Genomic DNA, 24,582 nt, shown 5'->3' with positions numbered 1-24,582 from the left:
CTAGCCTGTCTTGATTGGCCACCTCCACACTAATGCCAAAAAGGATGCCAGTTTCTCGATATCTTTGCTTCTTAAAAAACATGTCCTTTGTCTTGCTAAATTGTGTCTTCCCTACACAAGGGTTGAAAACAAAGCAGCCCACCTGGTCACACACTCTAAAATACAAAAGGTCAGTGAAGCAGTCCTCCACTGTGTCAGTGCACATGCTGTCACCAGGAGCGTTGTGACTTCAGGACCTGCTTCCTCGAGCCCTAACTTGGGGCTGCACTATTGAGGCCTCAGCAAGCTGATTTAAAGCTGCTATTGAAAAATCCCATCACATGCCATACGTGAGCTGAAGAGTGACAGTGGAGACAATTTCTATGGCACTTGTTACAGCAAAAGGCAGAAGCGCTGGCACTGGGGTGGGCAGGGGTGGGCTTTTTAGATCCATATTTCAATGGGTATATTTTAGGTGAATTCTAATAGGAATGAAGTTAACACACTTTGTATGTCTCCCATCCTGGCTCATTTGCTGCCTAAATGTAAGAAGCTATGCCAAAGTAACTTACTAAAGTAGTTTGGGGGAAGTCAGGGACAAGGCAAAGCTATGAGTAATCTAGGAAAAGGAAATATTCTAGGGGCTGTTTGGAGCTAGAGGGAGTGGTGTTATTGATGTGATTGGACATGTGGAGTTTAAATTGGCCTTTTCTGAATTATTAAGAGTTTCTGATTTATACCACAGACGACCTGAACTTTTTAGATTTACTGTCCTTGTATCCAACAGGGATGATTCCAGAGAGATTTCTGGCAGGTTCTACAAAAATATTCTGAGACTGACAGTTGCTTTGGGGAATAAAAAGACAGCGTGTGTCTGCTTCTTTCAGCCCCTCTTCCTTCTCTCTGGCTCATTTTTTCAAGTCATGCAAAGCTTTCACTAATACAATTGAGGCTTACAAACTGTTAGAAGAATCGCTGTCTTAATGAACATCATTTAAGGAAGAGAGGAAGAAAGAAAGAGGCGAGGGACGGGGAGAGAGAACAGAAGCCTGTTATCTTGCTGGTTTGGCTTCCTCTCATCCAGAAGGCTGACTTTCCGGCAATGGGAAGGAGGATGGGTCAAATTATGGTAATTAGGGTCTTGTGTGGCAGCTCGTGATGTGCATTTCCTTCATTTCATTGTTTCTCTTCATGTTTGCTGGAAGACCAAATAATACACTTCTATGTTTGTGCCAAAGGATTATTCTTGGGATTCAGAAGACGAATGGCCATCAGAGAGCATGTCTGGCCCATCTTTCCGGAAAGGTTTTCAGTGGGATGAAGCAGGTGGCTTAGTAGAATCAGGTGACTTGTTTCTAGGGGACTTTAGACGCTTTAGATGAAAATAAAAAGGTTTTAAGAACTTCTCTGTGGATCTGTTATCCAGGTGCTAACCACCTAGTTGGATTATTATTATTTTTCCTTCTTCCTGCTACACATATTTTGTCTTCCAAGAGGCTCAAGTTGTAGGAAAAGCACATAGGGAGATAAGTATAGCTCATTTTCTTATCCAAAGGAGGTTGCAGTAATTTCTCCTATTAGAACAGCAAATTCCCTCCAACCCAGACCTTGGTCTTTTCCCATCCATTGTGTGATGTGATTGGCAACTTCTAAGTGACGACACAGAGGCTGATTCTTTCTAACTGCCAATCAGTCACGGTGCAGGTCACCTTTAAATTCACTTTATATTAAACAAGAAAAGAAAGGAACTGCTTGAAACACTGAACTGCTTGATTAGATGGAAATTCTTGTAGCCTATTTTAATGGAACCATAATTTCCAGCAGCTATTTTTGAGAAGAAACTATTAAAGAAACATTGGCTCTTGAATTTAATGTGATCGCACACATCACTAGCTGTGTGATGAACATCTGCTTTTAAAGTAGGGCTCACACTGACAGCCACCCTAATTCTACTTCTTTGCTATCAACATCAGCCCTGTGGTTCCAGTTATTCAACACCATTCCCCATGTGGCAAATTTATATAGCTTTCAGTTCATGCCTTTTCTGGGAAGGCCTGTGGCAACTTTGCCCATGTTTTGATTGTTCTTTGAGTCACAAATAGCAGGAATACCAACGCTATGCATTCATCATGTGCCAATGATGACAGCACCAAGAAGTTTCAGGTCTGGGGTCCTCTGGTCCACTATCTCATTTTGTGAAAGAAACTAGGGTTCAAGTGACCTCCCCAAAATTTGTTGGCTATTTAGAGCAGATTTGTTAAGAGAATGCAGAGGCTTTTTACTGTGTTTTATTGAAGTGTAATGTGTAGTATTATACTTCTGTAGTATATAAGAAAAAGTGTGCCGATCATACGTGTATGTTCAGTGAATTCACAAAGTGGGAACATCTGTCTTGCCAGCACCCAGCTCAAGAAACAGCTCCAGTTCCTTTATGCTCCCTTCCCATCCACACCGAGCCTCTCTAAGAGTGATTCCATCTTGACTTCTAACACCTTAGACTAATGTTGCTTGTGTTTAAACTTTATATTAATGGGTCTAAAAATCCTTAAACCAGTTCGCTTTCCACTACCACAGTTTCTTTGGGCACCACCTTCTCCTATGGGAGATACCACAAGAGTTCGAGTTTCAGAAGTGAGACTGGGAAGGAAAACCACATTCAATTTTGACATCAGATTTTCATCATAATCAAGTTGGCAGCTCTATAATCTTCCATAGTTAGAGACAAGGCTACTAGAGTTAAGTTGCTAAAAAACCAAACCAAAACAAACCCAGCTCTTGTCTGGTCAGCTGTCAGTGCAGGTCCAGCTGGTTGCTGCTCGGTCACTCTAATGACTGTGAGTGTTAGTTCAAACCATTCTTTAGAAAAATGTATTACCTTTTTGTGGCTGCTATTGATTTTTACCCTGACATATTATTATTCTTGACAATATTGCTTTTTCACCACTGACATCTTAGTAAACCCAGAGTCAGAAATATCACTGGACTGCTTTCAAAATTTCTTCACAATGAAAAACCAGCTTTCTACATCTTATTTCCTGTAATGCAAAGCTAGCCTTTCTGTTTGCCTGCTTTCATGTTGATTTAAACACTTGGTTTTCTGTTACAAATATTTCCCACCTCTCCTCTGTTTTTCCCCTCTTTTGTCCAGGAGGTGATGTAAATGTACATGCTTTATTAACCACCCAGTTGCACAAGGATGTTCTGACTGCATCTTAGAAATGCTAGCAGGCCAGGTGCGGTGGCTCACGCCTGTAATCCCATCACTTTGGGAGGCCGAGGTGGGCAGATCACCTGAGGTCAGGAGTTTGAGAACAGCCTAGCCAACAAGGTGGAACCCCGTCTCTACCAAAAATACAAAAATTAGCTGGGTGTGGTGGCAGGTGCTTGTAATCCCAGCTACTCAAGAGGCTCTGGCAGGAGAATCACTTGAAACTGGGAGGTGGAGGTTGCAGTGAGCCAAGATCATGCCATTGCACTCCAGCCTGGGCAACAAGAGCTAGACTCTATCTCAAAAAACAAAAAAAATGCTAGCAAATGGCAGGATCCGATGCAGACTGATGGTCAGCTCACAGGAAACATCAGATTTCCATCTTTTGGTCACACATCCTTCTTTGCACAGTCAGATACTTCCCAAAGCAGTTTTTTTATGTACTAAAAGAAAGATAAGTAGAGGCAGAATTGAGTTTACCAGCTATCCAAACTCAGCATATTTGTGGATCATCTCATTTTTCTGCTCTGTAAGTTACCGAATATGAGAAAACCAGAATAGATCCTCCCTGTCTGGTAAGTGAAGGGGGTAAAGTTATAGTAGCAAAAACAAGGTACAGGAACAAAGTGCTTGGGGGAGCTCTCCAGGAAACATTATATACAGCCTCGTACTCTCTTACCCAGAGGCAGCAGTCTCGAGGAACTGTAAGAGCCAATAGTGAAAAAGCTATTTAGTCATGGACGGTACCATGTCAAGGTGAACTAAAATAAGTAGCCATGACGGAGATAATTAATTCATCTGTAACAGAGTCTGGACTCACGGAGAATTCTAGCAGTTTTTGGATTAAATTGGGTGAGAGACTTGTTATGGCTTCCAGGCCAGAAAAGGAGTTTGCTTAGAATTTTTGTTTTTATTTTTATTGGCTGTCAACATTCTAGCTAATGAGGAGGCTACAGGCACACACTTGTATTCATTTTCCCTCCCAAGACGCCTTCCTGAGTGTCTCTATCCATTGGATGCTTGTAGGGAGCAAGCCTTTGCCTTTGTGGGGTGAGGGAAAGGAGAGAAAGTGGGAAAGAAAGCAGGGGTGACACTGTTAGGAAATCTCTGTACCTTTGATTTCGAATAAGAATGTGATGCTTTTCTTTCATCACCAGTATTGAAACCTTGCTGTTTTGAACTTCTTAAAGATCCAATATCTCTCCATAACCTTATGGAGAGATTGGGAGTAGGGAAGCTCCTTCAGGCAAACTCTCAGGTCCCTGAGAGCATGCTATCCCAAGAAAGAAAAACCTGAAATCATCCTGCAGCCACAAGTAAAGATCTCTTAAATGCTGACTGTCAGCGGCAGTTGTCCTAGTTTGACAGGCCAGGTGAATCAAGATGTAGTCATCTTGGAATCTAAGAATACAAAGACCCTGCACCCCTGGGGGAACAATATTTTCAATCAGGAAATGTATCCCTTAGTTTCCCTGAAAATCCGAATCTCTCCTGTTCTTTGATCTGTGGAAATGAAAATAGCCCAAAGAAGTTGAGATTCTCAAGTATGGCCAGGCAATCAGCAGTTCCAGCTGGTTCTGGGAGATCTTCCGCAAATTTTAGTCGTTAACATTGTTTTTCTAGATACAGAAAAACACTATTTTTCTAGATCCATTGCTTCCAAAGATCCAGAAAAACAGATGGGTGGGAAGACCCCTGAACTACAGTGATCATGTGATGTGGTTAGAGGCTAAAAATATCAAGGAGTCTGTGATGCAAAAGGATAATGGGCGTCTAAGTAGGGGACCAATAATCTCAGCCCAAGAATGTAAGGCGACCAGGAACCCTTTCTCTATGCTTAACTCCATGATTAATTAAACTCTTTTAAATTATGCCAGAATTAACCCTGTCAAATAGAAATGTTGCCCACAGGCTTTGTTCCCAGCCTTTTGAATTTCCCTTTGTTCTTTTGTGTTTGTTTTATGAGCAATCAGAAAGTACCCCTGAAGCCAAGGAAGTCTGAGCCAGTGACAACCCCTCCTCCCCACAGACCAGAACACACAATGGTGATAACTTGGTTACTGGAAAGGAATCAGCTCAGAAAAACAGTTCCAATTACACCAACAAGAAGCTCAAAGGAAAAGAGGGCAGGTTATAGAAATAATACTAGAATATTAACCGTAGAAAAACAATGTTAAAGACTAAAGTTTGTGGAAGATCTCCCAGAAAGTTCAAGATGCTCTATCTGTGCTTTTCATTTAGGTCAACCATGTGGAGAAAGACCAAATGACTTAATAATACAACCATACATTTGAATAGTATTTCATAGACACAGATGACTTTTGCTTGTCCTGTCTTATTTGATGTCCTTACTTGAACCTGGGAAGTAGATATATAAGGTATTCATTTGTATGCAAGGAAAATGGGGCTTGAAAATGTTATGTGACTTGTCCAAGGTAAAAAATGACGAGGATTCTGGTCTTCTAACAACTGGTTGGATATGAATTTCACTGCACTAGAATGTCCATCTTTCCTGCTTAACGTATTTCAGGAGGGTGAATTCTAGACGATGGGCTTGGCATCCTGACATAAATCAGATAGCAATTAAGATGACTAACGGTCTGCTTTAGGAACCATGAGTTTCAAAAGGAAAACAGGATACAATGTTGTACCTAGGTGGTTTATACTCTGGTTGGGGAAAGTGGTCCTAAAATAAAGAATAAACAAGACACTGCCAAACTGGATGGTACCAAAAAAAAGTGCAAGCAAATTCCAGAAAGGAGACATACATATGGCCAGGCAAAGGTTTTCAGACAGGAGATAGGACCTAGGTGAACTGCACATTGTAGACAAGCAGGCTCTGTCTATGGGAGAGCAGCAGGGTGCATGAATCCTCCCTGGGGAGTGAAAAAGGCAACTCTGGAAACCTCTTGATTTTAGCAGGTATAAGGACATTTTGGAATTTTGGGGGAAAATTGCCTTGGGTGGTAAACAGAAGGTCAGGCTATGAGGACCCCCATCCCTTAAAGCTTTAATATGAATTTCAACACTTGGAATTGCATTTGGAAGCAACCAGGTAGCTAGGCTAGAGTGCAGAGCCCTGGTGACAGTCCATCTGGTTTACACTATTCAGCAAGGTGACTTCATTGGCTTTTTTCTTATCATGCAAGACAGTTTTGAATACAGAAACCTACCAGGATAAATCAGGAAATTCAGAAACCCAGAGACAGATTTGCTTGGCTGGCATATTCTACAATACATAATGTTAATTTAGTGCCTTCATTGTATAGTAGATGGAAAAAACTGCTAGAAAAAATTAGGGCTCATAATCAGTCTCAATATTGACAAGAGTCTTGTTAAAGGGATCACTCTTCATTAAGATGTGTATGGGAGGAATTCTCTTGAAGGGCATCTAAGTCAACCACAGCTTCCTGAACTCAGGGCTGATAATATTAATGTTCAGTGCTGGAGACTTAACAATGGAGGGAAAAACATAGTTTATGAATGGATGGCTACATTATGTAATTTTTCTCTGCTTTTCTACCTCTTTAAGCTGTGCAAATCCACATTAAGATACATACAAATGTAGTGTAAAATTGGGGGGAGGGGGCGTGGGAGTCACTGACACTTGAAAATAGGAGCCAAAATTTCTTACTCCTAGTAGGCTGGGTAATGGGACAGAAAGCTGGAGTCTATGCAGTTAATCTTAATTTTGTTTTCTGCATAGTGGCTTTCCATGAAGATAGCTGAAGACTGATTGGAACATGGAAAAGCCCAGAAATCCAACCCAGTTAAAAATGACCCCTTAACATTTCTCTGAACGCCAAGAGTCTCTTGGAGTTAAGAGTCGTTCTAACTCACTTATTTCCTGAACTCTGTCCCCAAGACTGAGTTAGGTTCTCTTCTTATACTCACCAAGAACACCATGTACTTATCAAGCTATAGTTAGAGTGTATGTGTCTGTGTGCGAAAAAGGGAGAGAAAGAGAATATTTAAACAGTTCAGGCTGGTTATTGGTCTTCCTTCCCATTTATGGAAGATGAGCTATTGGTAAGCATGTGAGGAGCTGTGAATTCCACACTTCTCTCAATCCTCAGTTCCCCTGTGTTTTGCATAGCATGAGCATCTTGCTGTATTGTGTGTTTTGGAGTTTAAAGAAACACATTTTTAAAAAAAGCATAGTCCACAAATACAAGAATGTTGCTCTACCAAGAAGCAGCAATTGCTTCCATCATCAGTGGAAAGATAGGCTTGCTGTGTTGGACTTAGGGAAATGGTGGTGCCTTCTTAAAGAGATTTTCAAGGGTAACTTCAGCTATATATTTTGCCTTGCCTACTGACTTTAGACCACATCTCTTGTTTAAATGCAGTCTTGTTGAGGAGTGAGAGGGGGAACGAGTGAAGGAGAAAAGAAAGACTGAAGAAGTGACCAGTTTGATTTAGATAACTCTCCTTAACGCTCAGGAAAATATATCCTTGCCCGCAAACGGTTACATGCTCCAATTGTTGATGTAGCATTTTTTAGACTCCAGCAATTCTCACAGCTTTCACATGAGGAAGTCAGGGAGAAGACAGCTTTGTTCTCATTAAAAAAACAAGAAAGTCATGGTACCAACTGGCTTTAGTCAGTGAGAAAGCATTACACCTGGAATTCCAGACTCAGTCTATCTTCTCACATGTATAATTTAAGCATGAAATAGGCCACTACATACTTTTCCAACAGTGTGAGGGCAAAAGTAACAGAAAAGGTTCTTATAGTCTTTTTGGAAGAAGCTCTACAATAGATTGAAAAGATAAAGTGTGAAATGGTGTGTGAGGACTGTGCTAAGTTAACAGAGGAGTCAGTCTGAGAGGCTGTCGCTGGCAGGACTCAGGAGAGAGCATCTCTGATGCCTTCTGGAAAACACCATCTTGAAGAGCCATTTCAGATCCCTGGATACACGTGTGCTGAGCTTCCTACTAGTTAGGCTGCAGGTGATTCTGTTCTGCTTATTAGACTATAAATTAGTTGACCTACATCATGTGTCAGAGATTATAAGAACAGAACCAGGAAATCAGCTGAGAGTACTCCTCATAAAGAAATTATGTTTTCCCCCATGCGTGAGCAGAAATAAATGGTTTCTATTCTTCCTACGGCACCACATAGTTTATAAAAGAACCACTAGGGATAGGTTGTGATGCACAGGGTTTAAAAATTCAATGAGAAAGAACTCGACAAAGATAACTGCTATACACTGAATGTTTGTGTCTCTCCAAGCCCCTTTAATTCATTTGTTGAAAACCTAACCCCCAACATGATGGTATTAGGGGGTGGGCCTTGGGAGGTGATTAGGTCATAAGGGTGGAGCCCCCATGAATGGGATTAGTGTTCTTATAAAGGAGACACCAAGCACTGGCTCTCACCTGTAATCCCAGCACTCTGGGAGGCTAAGGCAGGAGGAACCCAGGAGTTTGATACCAGCCTGGCAACACAGGAAGACCCTATCACATACACACACAAAAATAGCCAGGTATGGTGGCGTGCACCTGTACTCCCAGCTACTCAGGAGACTGAGGTGGGAAGATTGCTTGAGCCCAAGAGCTCAAGGCTGCAGTGAACTATGATTGTGCCACTGCACTCCAGCTTAGGTTACAAAGCAAGACCTTGTCACAAAAAAGAGATTTTCGTTATCTCTCTGGTCCTTATGCTATGTGAGGATGCAAGGAGAAGAATGCCATCTATGGAAGCAGGCCTTCCTCAGACACCATATCTGTTGGTGCCTTAATCTTGGACTTCCCAGCTTGCAGAACTGTGAGAAATAAGTTTCTGTTGTTTATAAGCCACTCAGTGTATGGTGTTCTGTTACAGGCACCTGAAGAAAGACAATAACCACCCCAAACCTATTGTTTTCATGCTTTCTATTGTTTGAGGCCACATTACTGTACTGGGAATGAGCTAACATTAATTTTCAGCCTCACAGCTTCTATATTTCCACAAATCATCTAAATGATACTGAAAGCAATTGCAAGACTTTCCTATACTTGAAGGACAGAGTGCATAAGCTGAATAACATGGGGCTTCAGTAATGATGCTGAATTTTTCTGAGAGGTTCTCAATGCAACTATGAGAACAGTCCCTTTTAGAAATGGAAGGATATTTACCCCAATGCCCAGTACTGAAAATATTTAAAAACAAGAAAACAGAACAAAACATAAAAGTAAGTGGCTTGCAATAGCAAAGATGTACTATAATAATTTCAGATTGCAACTAGGCCTACTTATACAGAGGGCACAATAGAAGGATTTTCTAGAATTGTCGGTTCTTAACAATGCTGGGCTTTTATTAAGTATATCACTATGTTATTTTAAAAGTTAATTTTTTAGTAATGAAATTGCATTCATGTGATTTCGGTAATTAAACTTAATTGTGTAATTAGAACAAATGAGCAGAATTAGATTGCACTAGCCATACGTAACAACATTATTGGGTATATAAATCTTTTTTTCAAGTTTTATATAGCGCGTACACACACACACACACACACACACACACACACACCCCACACACAGTAGTAGTCTTATTTGACAGGACCAGGAACTTTCATCTTAGTGTGTTTAGAATGGCACCTATTATTTCAATCCATCTTACTCCTCTGCCTACAGGGAATTATACCGGTGGCACTAGAGATGTAAATGAGATCTGTTAGTGAGCAGTGAGAATGCATGGGTAAGTAGCAGATTGAGAAAGTTGATTCTATGGTAACAATACCTTCAATTTATTAAACATTACATTATAATAGATATAGGGTTAATCACTTTATATATCACCTCATCCAAAGTTTGACAATGCTATGAGGTAGGTGTTATTCTTATTCTCCTTTGACAGATGAGGAAGCTGAGCAAGTAGCTCCTGACCATTATGCTAGTTTGATAAAATTAAAGATTATAATTCTAAATATTGCCAAAGACTCCACTCTCTGCTCTTTCATCTTTCCAAGCGGGTCGCTGAATTTTATATAGACATTTCAGTCTTTAACCAGTGGCTAAGCTGGTTGGACCACTGTGCTGATGAGGGAATTTTTTAAAGATGAAATGGTTTGCATCATAGCTGTGTGGCTCCTTGGGAAGTGTTTATTCCTTGTTCATGAGGCACCAGTTGCTTCTAGGAAGGGAAGGTTGGGAATAGTGGACGGTCTTTCCACACAGAGGGTCTGACATGGACACAGTGTACATGGAGGTACAGAAGGGCATTGTGCAGAGGGCAAGTGTGTTTGCAATTTGGCAAATTTGGGGGTTCAGGGAAGAAGGACTGGTGGAACCAATGGGGGCCAGAATACAGGAGATTTGTAGGCCCTATCAATGCTTGTGGAATTAACCCTGTAGGAGATAGGGGCCTATGATGGTGCCAGTGTGGTCAAGGTTTGAGCAGTAAAGCTGCACAATGAAATTTTCCCTTCAGAAAGAAAAATCTGACACTAGTGTGGAGAATGAACTTCTTGGACGAGCAAACAGAGGTGAGGAGAAAGCAGTTGAGAAATCATGAGGACTTGGGAGGGAGGGAAGTGGCCAGAGCCTCAAGACATTTCTAGGTGAAGATCCACAGGGTGTGGACAGCCAGTGAAAGCAGGTTGGGAGAATACTGAGGGCAATATTAACCAAGATCAAGAAGAGAAGCCTTTTTATTCCCATTGGAGAACTTAAGTAAATTAAATTTTGGACATGTTGAATTTGAGGGATCTATGGGCCAGTCAGCTGGAGGTGTTCAGAAAGTAGTTGGAAATATGGCTCTTGAAGCTTCGAGTTGGGTTGGGGCTAGAGTTCTAGATATTCACTTACTTAGCAGAGGTTTATTGAGTGACTACTAAGCTCTAGGCTCTATTTTGGAGACCGGAAGTAGAGCAGTGAACGACAGCCATCTGCACCTATGGAGATGGCTGGCAAAGCTGGAGAAGTGGCTGAAGTCCTTGGGAGTGTGAAGAGAGGATGGCCAAGGATGGAGCCCTGAGGAATCTCAACAACCAAAGGGTAGGTGAGAGAAGAGGGGGAGGGAATGAAGGGGACTAAGACAGAGTGGCAAGGGAGACAGGAACACACACTATTAGAAGAAACAAAGGGAGGGAAGCAGGTCCACTTTTTTAAAAAAATTAAGAAATATTTTTGAATGATGATAAAAATCACATAGCCTAAAATTTACCATCTTAATAATTTTTAAGTATATACTTCCACAGCATTAATTATATTCACATTGCTGTGCAATGGATTTCCAGAACTTTTTCATCTTGTAAAACTGAAACTCTAGACCTGTTAAGCAATGGCTCCCCACTTCCCCTTCCCTGCCCTTGACAATCATCATTCTACTTTCTACTTCCATGAGTTTGACAACTTTAGATCCCTCACATAAGTGGGATCTTATGGGGCTTGTCTTTTTGTGACTGGCTTATTTCACATAGCACAATATTCTCAAGATTCTTCCATGTGGCAGCCTATGACATGAAAGTCATATGACATTTTGTTTATTCATTCATCTGTCAATGGACATTTAAGTTGCTTCTACCTCCTGGCTATTGTGAATATAATGCTGCAGTGAACATGGATGTACAAATATCTCTTTGAGATCTAGCTTTGAATTCTTTTGGATATGTATCCACAAGTGGGATTGCTGGATTACATGGTATTTCTGTTTTTAATTTTTTGAGGAATTGCTGTGCTGTTTTTCATAGTCTACTTGGTTTTTGACATCATTTTCTAATTCTGTCTGGAAAGAATAGAAATAATAGCTATTTGGCATATTAGCTGTGTGCTGAGCAGAGTATGTGCATTATTTTATTTAATCCTCAAAACAACATTCTGAAGAGGTATTATTACCACCTTTTTCAGGCGAGGTCCAGAAATGTTAAGTAGGCCACACTGCTGGTTGGGATCTGGGACTTGAATTCAGTTCTTTCCTGGTTTTCAGACGTAGCTGTTTGGATGTTTTGTTTCTGTTGAGAAGAGCTCATTTCCCCAAGTTCCCAAGTAATTTATGAAATGTTTTTCATAATTTGGAGAGTATTTTGTAAATCAACAAGGTTACATTTAAAGATTGAGAGTCAGTGATTATACTACCACTCTTTGGCAATTCCAGCCCCAAATTCTTAAATAGTCATAGCTCTCTATGCAGAAAATAGAAGCAGTTCATTCTTACACATCACCAGCAGCACTCTGGGTTGGCACTACATTGAGCCTCTCATCCTCAGCTTGGTGTCTGCATTGTATCCAGTTGCTGTTATTGTGCAGAATTAATGAATAGTTTGCAAACTAGCGTCACTTCTGTGAAAGTTGATGGACATGTTAATTACACCTTATTTAGATTTCACAGTTGCATGACCCAGATTCTTCTTTTCTACAAAATTTCCAAAGGTTTAGTGGCATTTTAGAAACTCCAGTAAACATAGCGTACTAAAATACAAGCAATGGAGGAACTGGTTGGGCAGAAATGGGAAGATGATGAGCTTGGTTTATCTGACTTCAGGGCTAGAGTCAGGTAGTTTATTTTCAGGGATTTAGGTAGATTCAACAGTGTATATCTTTGGGGTTTTATTACAGTCTTTTGTAGTTAGGTATCCTGTACCTCCTCAGAATCTCCTTTCTATTATGCAAACATGAAAGCATTTATTTGAAGCCTGATCCAACGGCTGATTACAAATATCGTCGGTGCATTACATTTCTTGTTTTTGGCGTTTGCAGTCTACCTCTCTAGAAGATTGTGATGTACACATGGATTTGAATCTTGGCTTCAAAACTTCTTATTGAACTACTAACATGACAGGCATTATGTAGATGCTGGGGATTCAGCAGTCAACAAGATACAGTCCCTGCCTGTGGGAACTAAGAGAGAGCCCACTGGGGTTAAATAAGTATGTAGGCATTTGTACTATACTGTGAGAAGGGTTATGGTCAGGATAAGGATGGGGAACTGTGGAAACACACAGGAGCAGTCCCTATTCCTTGTTGGGTAAAGAGTTAAGTTAAAGAAAGCTTCCTGGAGGAAATGCTGTTTAAGCCAGTGATTCTGACTTCAATGTGCACCAGAAGCACCTTGTGGGGTTGTTAAAATATTGATTTCTGGTTCCCACATCTAGCATTTCTGATTCCCTAGTCTGAAGTTGGGCCTGAGGATTTGCATTTCGAGTTAAGTTCCCAGTTGATGCTGATGCCTGTTCTGGGATTGCACAAGTGATTTGAGAACCATTTCTTTAAGCCAAGATCTTAAGGAGGGATAAAAGAAGGCAATGTATGTGTGCGTGTGTGTGTGTGCGTGCGCGCGTACGCACTTGTGTTCATCCACAGGAAGTGGGAAATGGGGGTTGCTGCATAGAAGCTTACTGCAAAGGGAACGGAATGTACAAAGGCTTGGAGATAAGTGAAAGCATGGCATGCTTGTGGACATCAATATTGTAGAGTGTAGCGTATAAGAAAGATGTGGTGAGAGGTGAAGGTGGAGGTATCAGCAAGGGACAAATCACAAAGGACCTAGTTGGCTATGCTAAGGAGTTTTGGCTTCCCCCTAAAGGCAATGGGAAGCTGTTAAAGTGGTTCAGTCAGAAGACTGATGTGCTATGATGTGATATGCATTACAGAAAGGTTGTTCTGGCTTCACTGTGGATAATGGAATGCACACACATGGGAGCAGGAGACCAGTTAGGAAGGCATTGCAGTAAGCCAGGAGAAAGATGGTGACCATGACGAAAGTGTCTTTTTGTTGAAGAGAAGAAAGTTGTTGAAGAGAAGAAGGTTGTTGCAGAGGATAAATTCTTGGTCCCTTCCTCCCACTCAGAGGTGGGGTCTATATTTACTACCCTTGAATCCGGATGAGCTTATGATTAGTTGATCAATAGAATAAGGCGGAAGTAATGATGTGTCAGATTGCAGGTTCAGCCTCTAAGAGACTGCTAGCTTCTTTTCCTTTCTCTTGGAGCACTTGTTCTTCAATTGCTAAACTGCATTGTGAGAAGATTGACAACTTTGCTGAAGAGACCATGTGGAGAAGTCCTGAGGCTGCATGGAAAGGAATGGAATCCCAATTTTCTGTTTACCACTACCAAGGTGCTAGGCATGTGAGTGAAGCCATCTTAGAACCTCCAGCCCAGCCCAGTCACTAGCTGAATACCATGCATGATGCCATGTGGAGCTGAAGAATTGCCCTGCAGAGCCCTGCCTGAATTCCTGGTCCATGATATTATAAGCGTGATAGAACGGTTGCTGTTTTAAGTAATTAAGTTTTGGGGTAGTTTGCTGTATGATAATAGATAACTGGAACAATTTTCAGTAATAAAGTCACAAAGAACATGAATATTTAAGTGGCAGACAGAGGAAGCAAGGCCTTCAAAGCAAAATAAGTAGTAAGGAGGAAAACAAGGAGAGTGTGGTGTCATGGAAGCCAAAAGAAAGGAGTACTTCAAGTAGGAAGGAGTGGTTATCAATGTCAAATTCTGCTGAAAAGTAGAAAAGTATAGGGACTGAACAGTATCCTTTGGATTTAATGCCACAGATGTCACTGGTGACATTGAAGAAAGTCTGATAAGTTCAGAAGATGGTTTGCAATGAGAAGGTAGAGGCGGAAGGAGAAAGTAACTATGTCAAGGAGCTTCATGATGAAGAAAGAGGGTAGATGCAGGTTGAGAAAAGGTTTTTATTTTACAGTTAGTAGATGCGCAAATTTCAGTGATGATGGGAAAAATACAAAATGCAGGAGAGGGTGAAGAGAGGCACTGGGCAAATAGATACAGTAAGTATTCTGCAGAAAGCAGAGGGGATGTCCCAGTGTGCAAGCAGAGGAATTTGGCTGACACAGAAGGAGGGACCCCTCTTCCACTGTGACAGGAGAGATGGGAAAAATGATGAGATAGAGGAAGATAAATATGTAAATGTGTAGCAGCCATAAGGTGATGGGCTACTTTATCTGATGGTGCTTATTTCTCCTGTGAAGTAGGAAACAAGGTTGTGCACTGACTGGTTGGCGAGTTGTTGAGATAGGACATTTAGGAGAAGAAAGAAGACCTGAAATAGCCACTGGGTGGGACAGTAGGGGACCAAGCAGAGAAACAAAGAAAATTTGTATCCTTGGGAATGGTACCTACTTCTGTGGTTACGTGAATTTTTTTTTCCCTCTGATATTCCTTAACAGTCCAGGTGTAGACTCAAAGAGGACAGAGAGTTGGATTAACCTGGGGTTGGCATCCTGATGGACTTCAACAAGGCACATGGCAAAGGAGTTGAGGATGTTGGCAAAGAATGGGTTGAAGTGAGGGCACACTGGTCAGAAATCGAGTGATGACAAGGGAAGAAAGTCAAGTCTGAGGGATCAAGGTCTTGATCAGGTTGAAGGACAGAGAATGGATATCCAGTTTTGGTTTTTCAGAGGTGGTAAGTAACGGCAGAGTCTGGGGTCTGCAGGATGTGGCTTGCATGGAGAAGAAGGCATTGAAATTGAGAAAATCAAAGAACTGAGAGATTTCATTCATGTGGATGGTCACTGATGTGGACAAAATAGGCGTCTGAAAAGGTGGCAGGGCTTGAGAGTAGAGGCAGACTGTGGACCAGCTGTCAAAGTGTTTAGAAAGTGAGCAGGGAGGGGGTGGTTGTAAGTGACAGTGGTGAGGAGAGGCTGTGAGAGAGGTAGCCTGGTGACATGAATCTCAAAGGAATCTTTTCCCCCCTTGTCTGTTTTTGAGGTGCCAGGGTGCCAGGATATGCTCTGGAAGCAGCACTAGAGACCAAGAAGTATACTGTCACCGGTGCCTTACAAAGCTGTGGGAGAAGGAGCTGCGTCCTCTGGGCAGGGCTACAGAAGTGGGGTCTTCAGGGCAGGTTTGGATTTTAGTTAAGGGAAGGAGGCAGAAAGAAAGTTTAGGGAGGAGGTGAGGACTTACGGGGATATGCTTACCAAAGAATGGAGGTGTCAGGGACTTGCTGGCAGCGGGAGTGGGAATCCTGTCGGGGTCTCTGCTCCCCTTTCTTTCAAGGATTCTTTGTTCCTGTGAAGCTTCTGCACTAGACCTCACTCACAAGTGGGAAGTGGCCACTGGTATGTGGGGTGGGGCCCTATCCTTGTGGATGAGGGAGCTCTGCCTGTAGACAAAACCACATCTGTACAGATCTGCACAAGAGAAGGGGCCACTGGGGGCCAAGGGCTGGTGTTAACAAGCTTGTGGATGAAGGGAGTTCCTCCTGGTTGCCTTTTGTAAATGATTGTCTCTCTGGTCACATACTTGTAAAATTCAAACTTCCTTCCCTCACTTACAGGCACATTACAAGCCATCACATAGATTAAAGTTTAGTTAAAACAAAACCCACTAATTTATATTGTTTAGAAGAGTTCCAGCTAGGGGCTTTAGCCATGAAACTGCTCCAGCGACGGAGTCTTACAGATCAACCACAGCTCTGATAAGAAGACTATGGATTATGGTCGAATCAGACCTGCATCTCCATCAAGTTCTATCATGTTCTATCAAGTTTGGCCGTGGCCAGCGCATATCAGTGCTGAATCAGTGTTCATGGACAAAGGAAGAAAGCAAGGAAACAAACACTAGAGATCAGAAGTCCAGGAGCTTGATCTCCCACAACCTTGTGCAGAGGTCACTCATCCAGAATCTGTTGACTATCAGAACGGCTGAGTCGCATGGAGTTCAGATCCTGTGCCTGGTGCAGGGAGAGGGGAAACACACCAGCCACAGACTTGACCACTCCAGAGATCTAACCAAGAGGCATCCTGGGCGTCACAGACTCCCATGGAAGGAATAATTGTCTTGATTCCCAAGTGGAATTAAAACCCTTCACTCTGTGTTTCTCCAGTTATCCAAACTATATTTTGGTTATGGAACATACAAAAATAAATAAGTCATTTCCCTGCCCTCAGGAGCTTGAAGTCTAGTGAAAGAGACAGACAAGTGAATGCTCAATGATGAGAGTGATTATGTTATGGGATGCTTCCTGCGCATCACACACTGCTGACATGCTTTACACCTATGACCTGCCTAATCCTCATAACCACCCTATGAGGTGAGTACTATTATTAATCCCATTCAATAGATAAAGAAACTAAGGCATAGAGATCATACAGCTATTAAGTGTGGCAGGGGCAAGTCTTGCAGGTAGTCAGTCAGGCTGCAGGGGTGTGCTCTGCATCATGAAGCCACCTGTGATTATAATACATGTGATAATGGCTATTGAAAGCTTATGTCCAGGGAGAAAAGAGGCAAGGACGAGATCCTAAAGAGTATGTATGGCATTTGAATTCGGTTTTGAAGAATAATAATGGCTCCCATTTATTTAGCCAGGCATTATGGCCAGTACTCCACATAAAATAATTCTGTTTAACTGAACCCTTCTGACATCTCTCTGACATTAGCTCTGTTATCATTATCTCCATTTTAGAGAAGAGGATGCCGAAACACAGAATGGTTGCTGACTATGACAGTGTGTAAGTGTTGCAGCCTGGATTTTAACTGAGGCAGCCTGGTCCAGAGCTGGGGCACCCACCTGCTGCACTGCAAGGGCCTCTGCCCAACAGTTCCACGGGTGGAGAAGTGGTAGGTGATAGTGCGAGGGGAAAGTGAGCCCTAAGTAGGAGGTTGGCCTAAGTAAGAGGAGTTGTGTTTGGGAGATACAGTGGATGATAGTGGGCTCAGGAAGTTCCTGCAGGTACACACGGTTGCTGGAAAACTGGAGAAACACAGAGTGAAGGGTTTTAATTCCACTTGGGAACCAAGATAATCATTCCTTCCATGGGAATCTGGGGAGCTCAGGACGCCTCTTGGGTAAGTCTCTGGAGTGGTCAAATCTGTGGCTGGTGTGTTCCTGCACTAGGCACAGGATCTGAACTCCATGTGACTCAGCCATTCTGATAGTCAACTGATTCTGGATGAGTGAGACCGAGGTGGGTAGGGTCACCGCCTCTGCACAAGGTTGTGGGAGATCAAGCTCCTGCACAGCAGGAATGGGTATTAATCGACTCAAGGAGGTTGGGGACCATTGAGAGCCCACAGCAATGACAAATCTAAATCGTACTCAATCTTCTGGTTTCTAAAAGCATATGAAAGATATGATGAGAAGGATTTGGGACTTAGGATCTCCCTGGTCATAGCACCTATAGGTCCACCCTTTTAGGACCTGGGTCTACTTCTTCTTCTTCCAAAGCAGGGCTCTTGTTCCAGGATGCTGAGCCCAGATTGTCATGGAAGGAGCTTAGGTGAGCACTGTTTGGGGAAGGAGAACAGGTTCAATACACAGCAGATGTCTCTCTTAGACATAAAATCTTGCACAGGCCAATAAGAAACTGGTGAAGTAAGGCTGCCTAAATGATTTACTTAAATTACAAGGGATCCCCACACTCCTTTTTCATGTCACTTGGAGGAATTTCTCAAAAGGACATGGTTCTTGCTGTGTTTCCATTCAAACTCTATCTTCAGGTGAGTCACTCAAAAAGGGAACGAGGGAAAAAAAGAAAAAGAAGTTCATCAATGGCAACTGAACCGAGCATTGTACAGCCAGAGAGGACAGTGAAATGGTCTCCACAGTTTTCTTCAGAGTAATTAAGACAAATGATATTCTCTGAAGTGCTGGCAATCAGGCACTGGGGATTTCTGGGAAGGTTGCCTTTGGGGATTCGTATCAGGCCAAGGGAATTCTAACTGCAAAGGGAAATAAGAAACTGCAGACATAGCAACCAAAAGCCATCCTTAGGAATAGCCCTGTGGCTCCTTAGTCCCATCAGACTCTGGGCTGACAGCATTGCCTGAGAGCTGGGTACCCTAGCAGCATCAGAGTCAGGGCTGGTGGGGCCACAGCGGGGCATCTCCCAGATGACTTCAGGGCTTATTAATATTCCTGGTAACCTCTTGAATCCTGTTTTCTAGGAGCCCTGGGAAGTAAAACAACAAGCACTTAAGCACAATGGCTCAAACCTATTATAGAATGTGCAGGGACCCATCAAAAACCATACTGGAAACACTGCCCTTTGAGAAGTTGTTGGAAGAATAGGATCATAATATTTCCAAATTTCAAGGCAGAAAATGAAGACAAGAGAGATGACTTCTTTCTCCCAGGCCACATATTAATCTCCAAGGCCACATAATAATCTATGGGCTGTACTTAGGCTCCCTGCATCTCTTTCCTGTGTTCCAGGCATCTTGAGGCTCCCAGAGGTCATGACACTTACTTAGAGCCAGATAGGACTGTGCCCTCCAGATGACGCTGGACCATCTTGCTCCTTTTGAGTGAGCTGGTCTCAGGAGAGAGTTTACTAAATTGAGCCCCATTTTAGTTCTCAAGTGAGGCTTTTTGCAGTTGAATCAAGGGTGAAGGGTTTTCAGCCACAAGTAGGTATGTTTGCTCCTCTGCTGTAAAAGCCCATGATTGTTTTTTACAATGTGGAGTTTGTTACCCAACAAGTACAGTAGCCCAGCCTTGCAATCTGAATCCTCACATCCTGCGTGTTGTAAAATAGGAAACCAAATACAGGGGAACTGTTGCAGTGAAAACCAAACATCTATATGCCAGTATGAATACTTTGAGCATTAGAATGGCACCTTCTTGTTTGTTTAAAATCAGAGGTTCTCAAAGTATGTTCCTGGGACCAGCAGATTCACATCTGCTGGGAATGTGTTAGAAAAGCACATTCTTGGGCCTCACCTCCAGACGTGCAGAATCAGAAACTTTGGGAGGAGGGCCCAGTGGAGGTGGAGGCTTCCAAGACTTCAGGTGATTCTGATGTGAGAACCACTGGTAAAAGAAGGAGAAGCTGGGTGTGGGGGGCGCAATTCTGGTGCCTTGACGACAATTTTGGGGTGTTTCAGATAGTTGTGTCTTCCTTAGAGCTTGAGAGGAAAGCCTGAGGAATAAGGCTGTATGCAGGTGGGGATGGGGAGTCCCATGGGTGCCTTGGTAGCATCTGGATTGTGGGTGTGGTTTCTAGAAATTGCTGTATTTGGCAATAGGCCAAAGTGTTGTATTTCCAAATACATTTTTCTTATCAGTGTGGGCATATAATTTCAGTTGGAGCCTGGATGACTTTGGGCTCACAGAGTGACTTGCTTCCTAGCCCTTTGTATCTATGATGTTCACCACAATGAAGCTTCAGTGTTCTTAGGATACATTTAGATTAAAACCCACTGGAGTTATACCATTCTTTGGCTTTAGTCTGGTACCAACCAGTTTACATGTTAAACCCAAACTAGAAAATACAAAGATAGGATATGTTTGGAATTAGGTTCTTCTTTCCTTTTAAACAATGCATTCCAAGATTCTGATACAAATCAGACGCATTTTAGAGAGTAGCACACTTGGAAAATCAAGACTGAAGAAGAATGTGAGCATGCATTTTTTATGTTCTGATAAGCTGAGAAAAAAAAAAGACAGAAAAGAACTCCCAGGGAACCTAGAAGAAGAAACCTTAAAGAATAAGCCTTTCAGACAGGAAGAAAGATTGTTAGTTGTTGGCTGTATTCAGAAGATTTGCATTTTTAAAGTTAGTGACTAATGTAATAAAAGGTTCCAGTTAAATTATTGCAGTGGCTGCTTGCTTCAGGGCAAGCAAAGAATCTTTGAGGTTTTAAATCATTTTCTTCAGTCTGGCATGAGAGGGTATTTTTAAGCTCCTACAAATGATTTCCATATTCTCTATAGTGTTTCTCCATCTGGCCCCTAATTTTCACACACCTGGCAGGAAAATGAAAAAAAAAAATTTGTACAAAAAATGTTGGTATTTGGGCATAAATGATTAATATTAAGAGAAAGCCAAGGCTTCTTTGGAAATATAGTTTGATTAATAGACTTTAAAAATTAGTAGCTGTATTGATTGATTGATTGATGGAAACAGGGTCTCACTCTGTTGCCCAGGCTAGAGTGCAGTGGTGTGATCTTGGCTCACTGCAACCTTTGCCTCCTGGGTTTAAGTGATTCTCCTTCCTCAGCCTCCTGAGTAGTTGGAATTACAGGCGCCTGCCACAACGCCCTGCTAATTTTTTTTTTTTTGTATGTTTAGTAGAGACGGGGTTTCACCATGTTGGCCAGGCTGGTCTTGAACTCCTGACCTCAAGTGATCCGCCTGCCTTGGCCTCCCAAAGTGCTGGAATTACAGGCATGAGCCACCATGCCCAGTCAGCTATACTTAATTGTCAAACATATACTGTATTATGGTTATCCTATTTTTGAAACTTGGTGTGATTCAAACTCTGGCACGTATTGACAATGGTGCAGGATCTTTGAATTCAAACCTGATCCAGAAAAGCCAGTGATTTGCTGTAACTGTAACACCAGTGTTGATGGCTCAGCATACTTTGCATCAAGGAGGCAGGAGAAGTGGAAATTTTACAGTGTATGGTTCTGCTCTAATGTATAAAGATGCTAAAACTCATATATTTTGCCTCCTGAATGAGGCCTTTAATCCAGCATGCTCCTTATACTGCAGAGATTCTCAGAGCAAAACTCCATAAAAGGAACATGATCAGAAAGAACTGAATATATAAAAATACAGTACTTGAATAAAATGGACCATATCTTGATGCCCAGCATATGTCATCAAAGTGCTCTTCTTCTAAAAAAGTCCAAGTTCTAGAAAAACACTGGAACACAGTGATAAGTGTTTGCTTAGAGGCTTTACTGAGATTTAACCACTAGAAAAGCTAAAGGCTGTGTTTGACCTTATGTTGCAAAGATCCTTTCTCTCTGTATTACTGGAATGAAGGTGTATAGCCAAGTGGTGAGAATTCGGTTCTGGAGACTGGCTGCCTGGGGCCAAATTCTGACCCCATTGTTTATTAGCTGAGTGATAATGAAGGAGTTATCTAAAAATTTCTTGCCGTAGTTTCTTCATCTGTACTGTGAGGTGAGGATACTAGCAGTATCTAAGTCATTGCTAGGGTTATATAATGTATGTAGAAGACTTAGAACCATGCCTGGAACAGAGCGAGTGTTAGACAAATTTAGCTATCATTATGAATATCATTTTAATTTCATTAATGAGGGCTCTGTAAGAAAAGGAAGAGAAAAGAGAAAGAGCCACTTTCTTCCTGTCCCTTCTCCTTTCCTTCTGCCACCTTTCTCTCTTCCCATCCCTATTTCTTTGCCAGATTCCAAATGGGATTTGAAGCTGAGGAATGAACATTGAGCATGATTAGAACTATTCAGTGGGCAGAGCACTGTTTTAAAAGGCCAGGAGGCCTGAATTCTCTTCCTGGCTTTACATTAACTAGATGTGTGACTACACGGAAGTTGTCCTACCCTTTGTGTTCGTCTCTAGGGCTGTTGTAACAAAGTACCACAACCCGGGTGGCTTAAACAATAGGCATGTATTGTCTCACAGTTCTGGATGCTAGAAGTCAAGGATCACGGTATCAGCAGGGTTGGTTCCTCCTTAGGGCTGCAAGGGAACATCTGTCCCAGGCCTCTCCCCTAGCTTCTGGTGGTTTGCTGGCAAACTTTGGCATTCCTTAGCTTGTGGATGTGTCGCCTGATCTCCACCTTCATCTTCACATGGCATTCTCCCTGTGTGGGAGTCTCTGTCCAGGTTTCTTCTCTTTATAAGGACTGGGCCAGGGGCCTACCCTACTGCAGTGTGACTGCATCTTAACTAATTTCATATGCAACAACCCTATTTCCAGATAAGGGACAGATTCTGAGATACTGGAGTTAAAACTTCAACATAAGAATTTTAGGGGGATGCAATTCAACCCATAGCACGAGGGATAGTTCTCAGAATCTCTATGCTTCTCCAAGAGGGGAATAAAGGATGCATGGCATTTCTGAAATTTATCCAACTAGAGAGCACATTTGCTCAACTGTGGAGGATCATCAGGGCCTCATGCTAACACTCCTGCCTTTTTGGGAACATCTGCTTCCCAAATGAGGTCATTACTTCCCCATTACAGAGCTGACTGTAACCAGGCACAGGAAGTCCTTCCTCCATCTCTGAGCAGAACTCACTGGGCCCACCCTCAGAGGCACACTGCCTGTCCTTGGTTAGCTTGCCAGGATTGGGGGTGAAGTCCAGCCAGTGGCCCCTCACTGCCCTGTCAGGTTCTGGGTGGGTAAGAAGACCCCCACCAGGGGACTTCTCTGGCTCAGAGGCAGCTAATGTGGATGACAACGAGGCTGGGCCACTGCATTTACATTCAAGCAGCTGTGATCCCATAAATACTACAGGGGAAAGCCCACCAGGGAGAAAACGACTTACTTATAAAATTTTAATAAATAGGTTAAAAGAAAAACCTGCCTCAGCTTCTCTTTGTGTTGCTGTCAGCAAGCACATCTCTTGCAGCAAGCTGACATTCTTGTTGACAGCGCTGTTAACAGCACTCCGAATAAGGTAATTACCCAATAAAGTTAATGTTAGCCAAATTGCACAGAACTTGAATTAGAAATTTATCTGATTGAAGGATTGAAGCCTGAGTCATGTGTCTTCCCCATTGAGCATGCAGTTTGCCTGCCTCGAGAGTAGGATACGTCACAGGATGGAGGCTGGCATTTACATTCTGGAGGTGAACCCACTCTCAGAGGCAGGAGCTGAGAATGCTTTCTTCTCTACCTCGAGGCAGCAGGGGAATGAGATTTCTGTGTTCTTCTTTACCTCTGTGTGATGTTTCCATTCACTTTGCAGGGCAGCAGTGCAGTCTAGCGCAGCCTGCCCTTTCCTGGTGAGGACTGAGCTGGGGTGGCATCAGAATAAGAAAGGGCACTGCTGTGACTGCTGTGACTGCTGTGTAGGATCCGGTGTCCTTGTAGGGCTGGTGGAGGAGGCAGTCGGAGCCCATTGTCTGAGCACACCCTGGGGGCTGCATGGCTATAAGACAGCTCACACCAAGGCTATTAGGCTTGAGCAGAAAGAGAGCAGGACTTGAGATCAAAAGAATTGGGTTCTAATAATCATTGAGCCATTAACTAATTAAAAGGTTTTTGGCAAGTCACTTCCTTTCTTTGAGCCTCATTTTTCTCATTTGTCAAATGGAGGTAACGAAATTTGTTCTATCCCTCTGGGTTGGGAGAATAAGAATAATAATAGATGTGGAAATACCATGAATATAAGCAGTTATTAATAGGCTCAAATGAAGGTATGATTGGCCAGCAGAGATATTAAAAATGAGGCAAAAGGGCCGGGCGTTGTGGTTCATTCCTGTAATCCCAGCACTTTGGGAGGCCGAGGCGGGCAATCACGAGGTCAAGAGATCGAGACCATCCTGGCCAACATGATGAAACCTCTTTTCTACTAAAAATACAAATTTAGCTGGGCGTGGTGGCACACACCTATAGTCCAGCTACTTGGGAGGCTGAAGCAGGAGAATCTCTTGAACCCGGGAGGCAGAGGTTGCAGTGAGCCGAGATCACACCACTGCAGTCCAGCCTGGCGACAGAGCGAAACTGTCTCAAAAAAAAAAAAAAAAAAAAGAGGCAAAAGAAAAATT

At 42.5% G+C, this 24,582-nt stretch overlaps 1 protein-coding gene across 3 annotated transcripts in view; it reads right to left on the bottom strand.

Moving 5' to 3' along the window:
• LHFPL3 (LHFPL tetraspan subfamily member 3) overlaps window positions 1-24,582 on the bottom strand; it is a 577,287-nt gene that overhangs the window by 113,981 nt on the left and 438,724 nt on the right. The gene's annotated exons all lie outside the window — the stretch shown is intronic.

Source organism: Pan paniscus, chromosome 6, assembly GCF_029289425.2.
Source record: "Pan paniscus chromosome 6, NHGRI_mPanPan1-v2.0_pri, whole genome shotgun sequence".
In the NCBI taxonomy this organism is placed as follows: Eukaryota; Metazoa; Chordata; class Mammalia; order Primates; family Hominidae; genus Pan; species Pan paniscus.
Note: the sequence above shows the minus strand (reverse complement) of the source record. Positions and strands in the feature narration are given on the sequence as shown.